At 43.1% G+C, this 14,089-nt stretch overlaps 1 pseudogene; it reads right to left on the reverse strand.

The window, feature by feature from the left end:
• The window catches only part of LOC121013097 (glutaredoxin-2, mitochondrial-like), a 57,298-nt pseudogene that overhangs the window by 6,681 nt on the left and 36,528 nt on the right, over nucleotides 1-14,089 (reverse strand).

Here is a 14,089-nt window from a genome sequence, read left to right on the forward strand (position 1 = left end):
TGTTTAATAGACAAAGAGAGAACCATGGAATAATGCATACCAATCTTAACAGCTGTTAATTCCATGAATTCTGGCTTGAGTGGGGTATGACTTTCATGATTTCCTTTTAAATCTTTTAAACGGGCACACTCAAACTTCATAACAATTACTATTGTTATGGTATAGATTTAATAGTTCTTTCCAGGTGATCAAAGCAGGCCATAGAATAGTATGTACAAGACACATATTTTATTAGGTAAATACTCACATACAACCAGGGAATGAGAGAGGCAAGGAAGAGAGAGAGAGACAACAGAGAGGTTAGGAGAACAAGCCTGAAAATACATAAAGAGGAGCTACTTCTGGATAACAAGGTTACAAATATTTTTTGATGATCTGTTCATTTTGCCATTCGCTTCCTCAGCACATGTTTGTTACATACATACTTTGTGACAGGTCTCCAGGCACTGCAGATCCAGAGGGAATCAAGATAAGCCGAGGTCCTACCCTCGTAGGACTGGCAGTCTGGCCCCTAAGAGCGTGTGCACTGACTTGCTTTCATTAAAAAGCTGTGTCTTCTACCTAAAAACAAAGAAACAAACAAAAACCACTGGCATTCTGATGTGTGGAGACAGCAACCAAATCAAATATGTTGGTTTTCGATAGGGACAGGGGATATTAAAAAACAATTTTGAGGAGAACCTGGGTGACCCGGTCAGTTGAGCAGCTGACCCTTGGTTTGGGCTCAGGTCATGATCTCACGGTCCGTGAGTTCAAGCCCTGAGTCAGACTTCGTGCCAACAGCACAGAGCCTGCTTGGAATTCTCTCTCTCTCTCTCTCTCTCTCCCCCCCCCTCTGCCCCTCCCCTTCTCACATTCTTTCTTTCTCTCTCTCCCTCTCTCTCAAAATAAATAAACTTTGACCACAACAACAAAAACCAAACAATTTGAACAATGAGGGAGAGGATATTGGGACTGTGGTGGCTTCTTGTAGCTCAGAGAAGGCTTCTCTGAGAAGGTGAGAAAAGAATGTTGAGGAGTAGAAAAGCCCAGAAAAAAATTTCAGGGACAGGTGTTCCTGGCAGAGGAAACAGCAAGATGGAAATGAACTTGGCATGCATGAGGAACAGACCAGAATGCCAGTGTAGCTAGGATATAATGAATAAGGAGAAAGGGGTAGGATAGGAGTTTAGCAAGATAGTCGAAAGCCGAGTCATATCGATTTTAGATTTCATTCTCCTTGCAGTGGGAAGCAATGGAGGGTGCAATGGAGGAATGATGTTATCTAATTTATACTTTTAGCTTATCGTCTGTCTGCTCACTGGCGAATAGACCAGGACCTGAGAAGTGTGCTTGGGATAAGCTGGAGGCAGAGGGACCAGTCAAGAGAGTGCTTCAGTAGTCCAGGACAGAGAGGATGGAGGCGTGGACTAAGGCGGCGGTGGTGGTGGGGAAGAGGAGTGATTGGAATCCAGAGATATGTCAGAGGTAGAGCTGGCCGTCCTTGCTTGGATGTAGTTACGGCTGGTGGGGTGAGGGGAGTAATGAGGGAAACTGGATAATAAAGGGTGATGCCTCCATTTTTGGCCTAAGCAACTGGCCACTGGTGAGATTGAAAGTCTAAGAAGCAGATTTGGGGGAGAAAACTAAAAATTCTCTTCAAATATATTCCAGATTTGGGGGAGAAAACTAAAAATTCTCTTCAAATATATTCCAGATTTGGGGGAGAAAACTAAAAATTCTCTTCAAATATATTCCATTTGAACTGCCCACTAGACATCCAAGTAAAGAAGCGAAGAGTGAACAATTGAGTAGATCTTCCTGAAGTTCAGAAGTGAGGACAGATCTCATCAGCGTAAAGATTTTATTTAAAGCCATGGGTCTGAATTAGATTCTATAGGGGAAAAAAAAAAAGGACAAGGACAAGACTTTGGAGTCTGTCAACATCTAGAGGTATAAAGGAGGTTGAGAAGGGGCAACTAGCGAGGAAGGAGGAAAACTAGGCGAGCAGTGTCATGAGAGCCAATTTTTTTAAATTGAAGTCAGATGTGAAAAAATATACCTAAATAATGTTTGTATTTAGTATGTTTAAAGGCTGTGTAGCAAATTCTAATGCGGAATTTTTAGGTAACACTTTTTTTAAATCAAGGGAACAACGAAGTCATGAAAGCCAGTTACTAGTCGAGTAATCTGAATTTGAATGCCACGCTTTATCATTTATTCTACGTCCTCTGGCCAAGCATTTCATCTCTTGGACCTAAAATGTACTCCTCTATAAAAGTAAAGATACCTTGAGGCTATGTGGATGAGCCAATGATTGGTATATAAATGGAGAGTTGCTATTTTCCTTTGGGTTGCCTTTGGACAGTCACAAAAACAGCAGCGCTGGGTACAGAGGACACACACTCCACCTCTATTTATAAGGCCCTGTCCATTTTGAAGATAGTGCTATTGATTCTCTTTTTATCTATAATGCATCCTGGACCATAAGATCATATATCATGACACCAAGATTCTTTTTTTAAAAATTATGTATGTATGTATGTATGTATTTTGAGAGAGAGAGAGAGAGAGAGCACTCAAGTGGTGGAGGGGGAGGGTCAGAGAGAGAGAGAGAGGGAGAGAGAGGATCCCAAGCAGGCTCCATGCTGTCAGCGCAGAGTCCAATGAGGGGCTCGAACCCACGAACCGTGATGTCATGACCTGAGCCGAAACCAAGAGTCGGACGCTTAACTGACTGAGCCACCCAGGCTCCCCATCAAGCTTCTTAATTTCCAATTACTCGTGACTCAATCAATTCTCTTGAGGAGCACAGAAGGACCCAAGATGAAGTGGCTCAGACTCCAGTTAAATCTATTAAGATGTCTCTGAGAAACATTCTTCCTACTCGTTGATGAATCAAATGGCAGCCATTTTGGTTTTATTCATGTACTTTGCTTTAAAATGGTGACACCTTCCACAGAGGTCAGAAGTTAAATTTATATAATTATTCAGCTTACTAAGGATAGTCCAAATATTCTTAGGGTTCCAATACTCTCCATGAAATGCTACACTGTAGCACTGTGGTGTGCACCTGACATATGCGGGCACCCTGGTGCATCACAGTCCTGTCATTGGCTTCCGACCAAATCTTGGTCGGTGCACAAGTTGGCATTGTTTTTGCTGTAACGAATGGCATCGAAATGTATATCCAAGAGGTAAAGGAACATCAGACTCTGGAATATGACGCAGCCTTAAAAAGAGAGGAAATCCTATGACACGCTCTAACACGAATGAACCTTAAAGACATTATGCTAAGTGAAATACACGAGTCAAATGTTAGAGAAATATCTCACGGTTACTAAAACATGCATGAGCTTTAATCATGTTTTTAAGGCAATCTAGCTGAGAGCAGTGAGCGTTTTCTTTCTTTTTTTTTAAAGTTAATTATAATCTGTTATCTACAGGGAAAAGAAATTTGACTATTTTTTAAATTATATTTTGAGAGAGAGAGAGAGAGAGAGAGGGAGACAGCACGAGTAAGGGGGGGGAAGAGAGAGAGAGAGAGAGAGAGAGAGAGAGAGAATCCCAAACAGGCTCCATGCTCAGCACAGAGCCCAACATGGGGCTCGATCCCACGACCCTGGACTTATGACCTGAGCTGAAATCAAGAGTCAGATGCTCAACAGACTGAACCATCCAGACACCCTGTGGGAACTGTCAACAAGGGTGCCAAGGCCATTCATCAGGAAAATGAGACTCTCTTCAACATATGATGTTGAAAAAAAACCTGGATATCCACAGGCAAAAGAATGAAATTTGACACTTACCTTATGCCACATGCAAAAATTAACTCAAAACGGATTAAAAACCTAAACGTAAGACTTAAAACTATAAAATTTTTAGAAGAAAACATAGGGGGAAAGTTTCATGATGTTGAAATGGTCAGTGATTTCCAGATATGACACCAAAAGCATGGGCAACCAAAGTAAAACTAGATAAATGGGGCTACATCAAACCTAAAAACTTGTATGGGTCAAAGGACACAATCAACGGAGTGAAAAGGCAGCCTACAGAATGGTAGAAAATATTTGCAATTCACATATCTCATAAGGAGTTAATACCCCGAATACGTAAAGAACTCCTACAGGTCAGTAACAACAGAAAGAACCACAACAAATAAACCAATCAAAACGTGGACAAAGAACATGACAGACGTTTCTCCTAAGATGATATACAAGGGACCAACAAGCATGTGGAAAGATATTCAAACCTCACTAAGCATCAAGAAAATGCAAATGGTAACCACAATGACCATTACGACAGTTACTACAAAAATAAAAACAAAAACAAAAACAAACAAACAAAACACCCAGTAAATAAAAAGTGTAGGCAAGAATGTGGAGAAACTGGAACATTCATACACTGTTAGAAGGAGTGTAAGGTGGGGACAGCCACTATGGCAAACGGTGTGGTAGTTCCTCAAAAAACTCAAAATCCCTGTATGATCCAGTGATTCCGCTTCTGCATATATACCTAAAAGAATTAGAAGCAGGATCCTGGAGAGGTGTTTGCACCCTTATGTTCATAGCTGCGTTATCCACAGCAGTCCAGAGGCAGAAGCAGCCCTCGTGTCCACTGGGGGATGACTGGAGAAACAAAAGTGTGACACTATATACTTACAATGGAATATTATTCCTTAAAAAGGAGGAAAATCCTGTCACATGCTACAACATGAGTGAACCTTTTATGCTAAGTGAAATAGCCAGGCGGATAAACACAAACACTGTATAATTCCACTTATATGAGGTATCTAATGTAGGCAAATTTGTAGAACCAGAAAATAGAATGGTGGTTTCCAGGGGATGAAGGGATGGGGAAATAGGGAGTTATTTAATGGGTACAGTTATACTTGCACAGGATGATAAAGTTCTGGAGATCTCTTGCACAACAATGTGAATCTACTCAACACTACTGAACGGTATATGTATGGATTTCTCTATAATTAAAAACAAAAGATTTTTAAAAATGTGCTATAATCTCCTGAAGACTGAAAAACAATGATGAGAAACAATAAGTGAAATAATAAAATTCACAATTTTTTTTTTTTTTTTTTTTTTTTGGTGTGAGAGCAAGAGCCTGAACTACAGTAAAGAGTGCTTTCTAGAACGTATTACTTTTACAATCAAGCTTTGGTCTCTGCTGATCATTCAAGACTTTTGAAAAGTTCCCAGGTATCTACATACCTGATTGAGAGAATCAGAACTTTACGGGTGGGGCTCAGCAATTTTTTTTTTTTAATGTTTATTTATTTGCTTTGAGAGAACACAAGTGGGGAAGGGTCAGAGACAGGATGACAGAGAATCTTTTTTTTTGCTTGTTTTTTTTTTTTTTAACATTTTTTAACATTTATTTATTTTTGAGAGACAGAGAGAGACAGAGCATGAGCTGGGGAGGGGCAGAGAGAGAGGGAGACACAGAATCCAAAGCAGGCTCTAGGCTCTGAGCTCTCAGCACAGAGCCCTACGCAGGGCTCCAACTCACAAACCGTGAGATTATGACCTGAGCTAAAGTCGGACGCTTAACTGACTACACCACCTACGTGCCCCTACAGGGTGACAGAGGATCTGAATCAGCCTCTGCACTGACAGCAGTGTGGGGCTTGAAGTCACAAACCATGAGATCATGACCTGAGTCGAAGTCGGATGCTCGACCGACTGAGCCACGCAGGTGCCCCTACCCCCACTTTTTAAAGTAGATTTCATGCCCAGTGCAGAGACCAAGGTGGGGTTTGAATTCATGACCTCAAGATCAAGACCTGAGCTGAGATCATGAGTTGGACCCAGGGGCCCTTATTTTTTAGCTCTTCTGGTAATTTTGAAGTATAATAATTAACTACTGGTGTAAACCAAAAGACTGACCCTCCTTTAGCTTCAAAACACAGTGTTCTTAGTTTCAGCTTCCTTTCTGGTGCTCTCTACCTGAAGATTGATGTCAAATGAGCTATTTAGAGCAAAGATAGTTTGGATGATACTATTTATGAGAAGCTTCTAAAACCAGAGGCAAAGATAATGACTAATACTATCCTCAGAAACAGGACCCAACATGTTTTTGGCAAAATGTCTTCACTGAATGACACTCGGGACCTTGCCCAGTAAAAATAACTTTCAACGTGGAAGAAAAATTAGTATTGGGTATTTATGGGCAGATGTTTTGTTGTATAGTTGAACGAAAATAATGATAGGCTCCGAACGAAGCAGTTCTTGTAACTGGGTGGCTTACGTATGATGGAGAAATGCTTAATGGACTTTGACCAATGTATGACTATAGATCTGTGTTGTTTTTATTTAGTTGCTATTATTTTGTGAGCTCTATATCAGGGCCTACTGGGCCCAGTGACTTGTGTTGGAGGAGGGTCCTTGCTAGTATGATAGAAAGAAGGCAGGGCTCTGAATGCCAACCCAGCACAGTTGGTATTTCCTATGATGCCTCTTGACTATGATTCAGTGATAAAAGAAATGTTTCAAGATTTGCTCAGAATCAGTCACATCAACAAAATGGAGTCAGGTATTTTTAGGGAGTTGGGGCCTAAACTCAACATGCAAGGAAAAATACTGGATAATCAAATTATCCTTGAAAATTCTTCACATTATCCAAACAGGGAAACCGAGAAGCAACCTTTGATTTTCCCTTGTATTTTAACTTGGCCTCCATGTCTCTATGGCTGTGCAGTCAAACTGAAATGGATGAAACTACAGAGTTAATGAAAGGCGAATTTTTTTTCTCCGATTTTTTGGTTCTGTTTTTCCAGTTCAGATGGTTTTGCTTATGTTGGTTCTATGCTCCATTTAAATAGCATCCTTCTCCTTCCATTTCCTTGTTCTCCAGTTTTGGAGAAGCAGATCATTTAGGCCCACAGGTCTTGGAGTCAGGCTTCCCAAGTTCAAATCCGGGTTCTACAACGCATCCACTATGCTCTTAGACAAATTACTTCATCTGTACAAGTCTCGGGTTGCTGATTTGTCAAGAGAGGGTGGTTAAGTGTGCCTGTATCATTAGGCTGTGAGGATTAAGTGAGTCAATACCTGGGGGCCCCAGAGGCAGCGCCTAAGAAAAGTGCTCAAGGATCCAAGTGATTACTAACTGGTGGTGGTAGTGGGGGTTGGGTTGACAAGGCAGTGTCCAGTCTTGAGAGACCTACAGTAGGACTGGGAGAAACCTACGTACTTCCTTAACAGAGGTGTTTTCCTCAGGCTATAGAGTATAAATGTTCCTTTTATGACTCCAGTTATTATTACTTGAATGTTACCCTCTGCAGCCTCAAGAGCCATGACATCAGCCTCTGGCTAAAGGAAAACCCAAAGTGAGTGACTGTTTATTCTTTCTTGAAACTCAGTTGATTATGAAGAGGCAGTGTGGCCGGAGTCACAGAGCCTCCCTCAGGGCATTTTTAAGACCTCCTCGTCATCCCTCTTGAGTGATACATAGGCTGGAATGTTTTCATTAGAGCGAGTAAGTAGCATTTATTATAATTGTTTCCAGGAAAATAATGTGTTCTAGTAGCTAAGATGTATAAGTATTGCTTGCGTTTCTTACACGACGGTGACCCAATCTCGAAAGTCCATGAATACTCACCTGTGTGAACTGCGCACAGAAATCAGCTGATGAGAAATCAGATGAACTGGCTCTTTAAATAGAAGGTACCTCGTCTTTTGGTTAGAGCACAGAATGACTGACATCCCCTGCAACAAAGGGGTGGCTCATTCAATTCTAAGACCAAGATTTTGTCTCTCAGAGTCCTTGCTCTCAGGACTTCTGTGGGGATTTTATTACTTGTGATCAACCTACACAGCCTCCAAATTAGCAAGTGAGGTCAACTTCTGAAGGCCTCTCTTTGAAATTGGGAAATCAGTTGGCTGAGTAGATTGGGCCGGATTGAGGAGGGCCTCAAATGCCAGCTAAAGGGACGGGATGCGCGAGAGAGGACTAAGAGTAAGTTTTTAGGTTGGGCTGGTAGTCCTGAAGCACTCTAGCTCTGTGCCCCCTCTGAAGCTTCTCACATAGGACATAGCTCCCACTCCCGCCTCTGGTCTAGGACACTGCTTGTGAGAACCAAGTCCACAGGCACTTACGGAAGCTGAAACGGCCCCTCCCCACCCTACCTCGCCCTTCCCCACCCAGCTTTTGAGAGTATTCCGGCCCTTCACCTGGGGCCCTCCACATGGGCCACACCCTTGAGGTGACTCAGGAAAGCTGGCCTCAGCCCTCTCTGGAGGCTTGGGAGGATGGCGGCCCCTCTGCCCAGGGCTCTGTGTCCTCTGCCCAAACAAGCACGGCAGCAAAACATAACTCACCGGCTTGGTAACTCTCTGGTGATTTCTCCCAAGCTGCGATGGGTATTATTCAGGTGGTAGTTTGCCGTCTCTCAGGGGTAGGAAAAAAATACAAGGACATCTTGCATAAACTTTGCAAGGCAGACGTGCTTTCAGAATAGATGCAGTGATTTACCAATTCACAACTATTTGCTGAGCTCCTTCCGTGTGTGAGACCAGCACTGTGTTAAATAAAGGCTGAACAAAGATGAATAAGACGTGGTCTTTGCTGTCAAAGGGTTCTATGCCTCATAGAGGAGGCACGCGTTACTCAGATGTCAACTGCCTACTTCCCACACATTTCTGACATTTGGTAGGAGTGCCTTGACCTTCAACTCATGGTTGGGGAGCCTTAGATCTCCCCAAGATTATCTATCTGTCTATCTATCTATCTATCTATCTATCTATCTGTTGACATATAGATATAAGAAGATATATCTATATATCCAACTAATTTCAAAAGTTTCCTTGCAATCTCGTGATTCCTCTGTCTCTGGGTCTATGTCTATACATGTTACTTCTGATTCCTTTCAGAGACACCAAAATGACAAACCCAAACTCGTTGCTCCTAACAACAATCTACTTATTATACGGTTGGTTGGCTTTTCCAGGGCGAAGGGTCTCATTGTAAGGCGTGTGGCCTTTTGTATCTTGTTAGCTATACTCTTTCTCTCCATGTCCATGTTTCTTCTTCCTTTATTCTCCCCACCTGCTCTGAGGATCGAGTGAAGTCCTCTCCTTGTCTGACATAATCTTGACCTCTTCTGAGGCCTTAACACCAGATATTTCTGGCCAGAGACTCACTAAATCTAAACAATGTTAAGATAATATTTCCCAGGGTGCCTGGGTGGCTCAGTCAGTTGAGCATCAGGCTTCAGCTCAGGTCATGATCTCACGGTTCGTGGGTTTGAGCCCCACATCAGGCTCTGTGCTGACAGCTTGGAGCCTGGAGCCTGCTTTGGATTCTGTGTCTCCCTCTATCTGTGTCCCTCCCCCACTCGTGCTCTCTCTCTCTCTCTCAAAAGTTAAAAAAAAAAAAACAAAACATTAAAAAAATGTTTTTAAGAAAGTATTTCCCAACCAAAGTGGTTCTTATCCTAAGAGAAATCTCATGCCTGCTACTAAGAAAGAGAATATTCATCTACTCTTATCGTTACATATATTAAAAATAAATGTCATTATGATAGCTGTCCTTGTAGAGATCTAACCAAGGTACTAGGGGACTCAGGAAAACCTTCACAGCTATGAGGCAGTGACACAGCCCTATGTAGGGTGGGCGGCAGACATGCAGTTTTGCTGACCTCAAGCTTTCGTCAAGTTTTCGTTTTAAGCAGTGTCATAGCTGAACTCTCAACTCTCAAGAGGTAGTTGTCCCAGAGAAACCGGAAGAGCAAATCTGGAGACTGGGCACACCCATCGCAGTAGGACAGGGCAGATGCTCTGGGCAAACAAAACTGGAAGCGGTGGGAGGTCTGGGAAGGAGAGGCATGAGTGTGAAAAGGATGGGAAGAATGCCAGGTGGCAGTCCAGGCAAGGGACAGCATCAGGGAGGCCTAGCCAGGCAGGCTAGAGTACTGGCAGGGGAGCAGCATGTGGGCATCTAGGTGCCGAGCGAAGAAAACTTGTTTGAGATTTGGTCAAGCAGAAGATCTTGCGGAAGCGAACAGAATATAACCAAAAAATGGGGTTTTAAGAGTAAAGCTCTCACCCTGGGAGGGAAAGAAGAGACTGGCAGAAGCCAAGAAGGTTATTGACTTAGAGGAACTGGGATGTAGGTCGGGCCTATTTGGACATTAAGCTTAATGTCTTGAGTAAAGCTGAGTCGCTTGAGCACAGTCTCCAGTTCTGCATGATGACGTTGAGGCACAACTGCCATTGAGGGGTTGGCACCAAGTGGGCATAAAGCAACCTCCAACAAAACCTCTTTTGTGAAGCAAGAGAAGAAGCCACCTTGAAAAGATACAGCGAAGACGAGAGACAGTGGAGAGTTTGTGAAATGGTGCGGGTCTGAGAACTAGGGCATGCTGGGAAGCCAGTGTGTGGCCTGCTGCATTGTGGTGGCCCTTTTCACTTGACTTACTCAGAGCCACAGATGCCTTAGAGGAACAATTTTATACTGAAACACATCTTCTCTTGAATGCTTCATTCAGTCGCTTCTCAGTTCACTCCAAGTCATGTAGCTCAGTTAGTGGAAATGTGAAGAAACCCTGAGGATGTGGTTTGCTCAAGGTTACTCAAATCAGTGTCTCAAAATACATGAAAAGTTTCTATCCTGGAAATAAATTGTCCTTCTTCAAGTCACCTGAATGTGGTCTCAGGTCCTCTTGTAGCTTTGCAAACTCCTTTCTGCAGCCCTTGGTAAACTTGGCAGAGAATCAAGAAGACTTTTGTTTCCCTTTCTTATAGAAGGTTCTGGTTTAGCTAATGTGTTCTCCAGTGTTAGTTAGTACAGCCCAAAGCCTAAACAGCATAGAGACTGCAAAAATTTAGATAGCTGTTCAGAGACTTTTTTCCTCTCCCTTCTTAAAAGAGCACTGTTCTAGCTGTTCTTTTTCAATAGTGTCTTCCTTCTCCTGGGAACTTTCTGCTTCTACTGGTAAATGGTATGTATGAATCTGCCCGGTCTTGCTCCACAGTATCTGTCTGCATCACTCAGGTATTCAAAATTAGTGCGCTGTGAGCAAAACTGACATTCTAATAGTTTCACAAATATCAGACCACATACAGAGTGGGGTTTTAAGAGGTACTTTCCAGCTTGATTTTCCTCCCTCAACAAGAGATCCACAGGAAGGGCTATTTTAAAAACCCATTTTTTCAGACTTCTGGGTTGCACGTTGGTGAGTGAATATATTGCAGGACAACCAGGTATGTAAAGGAGCTAATGAATTCTGGAGGAAATGATCGGTTCTAAGAAAAACACTGCTTCGTGACATCATGGAAAGAATAGACAAGTGGTCTCAGACTTGTCTTCTAGAATAAGTATACAACTGGCTAATGATGGCAGAAATTCTGGAAAGGTGCCATGTTTCCAAATAACTCTGCATGAGGGCAAGACCTGTCAGTCATCGATAAATTTCCATTTGCAATGTCCACACCCTTTGCACTCAGAACCCTAACTTTGCTCTTCATTTTTTTTCCCTTTTCTTTCATAGTCTGAAATTAATTTTCTCACGGAGGTAGCTCCTGGAGATCCCCTACAGAAATATAATATATAGAATCCCATATGCGACGGGGAGTTTTGGTGGCTGAGCTAGGAACCTTCTTCCCTTTCTGCTCCCTCACCTTCTCCCCCATATCTACTGTCAATGAGATATACATGTGAGGTTGCATTTTTAACTCAGGGTGGAGGAAGGAGATTTGGGGAGATGAGGTTTTGTTGGAGGTTTGCTTTTTCTCCAATTCTGAGTTGGAGCAAAACTGGTAGTGCTTTTCTCCTGTGAAGTTTCAGATTCTAGCAAGGGGTAATAGCCAGACTCAGAGAGCTTGGGGTCCAGGTAAGCCATGTGGCCCAGAGTGATGGCTGCTGGGTGTGGAAGGGACCCCAGATCCGACTAGAGAGTTGGGCATGATGCCTTTGAGAACTGGATGCTTCCAATTCCGATAGTCTCCCTTGATGCTAAACTTTCTTAGTGATTCCATGGCTTAGGTTATTAAAACCGCATTACGATAAGGTAATACTTCCGTCATATTTGTCTTTCTTCTTGCCACATTGTCTGATAGATTTTAAACAATGTAATCAAAATGTGGATTGCTTAAGGGAGAATAAAAAAGGAGCCCCTTTACTTAGACTAGCAACAGGAATTTCTCTCGATCCCAAGCTGATGGCGTCAATTACAGAGCACGACTGTGTTTAGGTTCCATGTATCTGTTGTCTTTGTCCTGAGTGAGAGATGATTTTTTGTTGCTGCTCATCAGAGGGCTGGAGCAGCTCTCTAGTAGAGGCCTTGGAGAAGCTAGTAAAGAATATCCTGGTACCCACCATGGTGGTTTCTAACTGCATGAGAAGCTCTCTGCAAATTCTCTGTTGAGTCACGCCATAGAGGAGTGGTTCCCAAGGCTTACCCGTGGACTCCTGCAGATCTGATTGAACAACTGACGTTTATCTGGAGTAAGATGAGGAAAAGGATAAAGTAGTGATTTCTTTTTCTTGGGATTCACTTAATTAATTTCAAGGCTCTCCTTTATTCCAATTCTGCTTTCCTCATCTTTAGATGTTAAAATGTCTTTTAAGAAACAACGATGAGAATAAATGACAGGGTTCTCTGTTTACTTGTTTGTAAGTATGATACTTGATAAAATAGGACCCTGTTAATTCCTCAAGTTTTGTTTTGGCTTTGAACATTCACTAGCACGGAAATCACTACCACAGACATGGTTGCCAGCCAGACTTTTGAGGAGGAAATCTTAAAGTTGACCATTCTATTGGACCCTGAGCCCAGCCGGTAACTGACAACATTGGTAAACCATCGCGATGCCTGCTGTGTTTAAAAAAAAAAAAAAAAGAAAAGTTATTTCAATCTCATCTTCCCTAAAACCAACATTTTCACTGAACTGCATTTTGCAATGTTTCTCATTCTGGGAAACAAAGAAGGGCGGGGGGGGGGGGGGGGGGGGCGCGGGTTCCCCTAGGGCTCACGTAGGGAGTTATAAGCTGATGAAAAATGTGGAGACCAAGTAACCACTTCAGCAGTGTGGAGTCCAGAATTGCACTCACGTTGCCCATGTGAAATAAATAAGGAGGAGTAAAAGTGCCTGACACTCATTCCAGGTGAAACAAGGAGTGGCCCCTAGTGAGTGGGACCTGGGCAGCGTCATTTGATGGGTGGGACCCACTGGTTGGGATTGGGTCACCTGCCCCAATGCTGGGAAGCACCCATAGCTGGGCTACAGGATTTACCTGTCTGATGGCTCGGGGAGCCCAGGGCACTCGCTAAAGCTCTATATCTATCAGCACCAAGTCTACCATGAGAAAACCTGAAATAAGACCAAGCAAGCAAAGCCCGAGCTGGAAGAAAGAGAATGCTTCCCATACTGTAGGGGATTCAGGGAAGATTTAGATGGCCATCTGCAGGGAGAGTCTGTTAGACACTCTCTGCCACTGTAAAGGACTTGGGAGAGTAAATCCTTTTGCCTGATCCTGCCTTGCCTAAGGGGCTTTGTTGGGTGGATGTCAAGTACGATTGTGTTCTGCTGTAATTGCTGCAATTATCTGGGGCTCAAAGACAGAGACAAACCACTGAGGCTGTTGTAGGGTGGTGACGGTGGTGGTAGGGAGGTGATCCAGGATTTCTCCTCAGATGAGTGCCATTGTCAGTATCAATTGTTGGGGTGGCGGAAATGGGAGATAGATGGAGAAGAATTCATTCATTGAGTTCCCTTTCTTATCAGTAATGTATTGTTCCCAAGGTAGATTAACTCTCCTGAAGTTTTCAGCTGTGCCTGCATGAGCCCCTGAGATGTTCTCTTGGTGCTTCATGCCTCTGTATCAATGGGAAAGCCAGGGCAGGGGGCAAACATTAGTGCGTTAGACAAATCTTATTGGGTAGTGGCTGCTTGAAGTTGTTTGGGGCACAAAGATGTGGAAAATGTGGCCAAAGACCTCAGACATGCGTGAGGACAGAAGGATCTGACATGGTGCCTAAGAAGTGTCTGATATAGAACATGCCGTGTACTCCTTAGGCTCGGTTGTGCTCTCTATATGTCCGACACCTATAGCTAAGGTTTGGAGACTACATTTTCGTGAGAACAAAATTTTCTCA

The sequence above is a fragment of the Herpailurus yagouaroundi genome, unplaced genomic scaffold, assembly GCF_014898765.1.
Source record: "Herpailurus yagouaroundi ecotype Mexico unplaced genomic scaffold, PumYag 198, whole genome shotgun sequence".
Classification (NCBI taxonomy): Eukaryota; Metazoa; Chordata; class Mammalia; order Carnivora; family Felidae; genus Herpailurus; species Herpailurus yagouaroundi.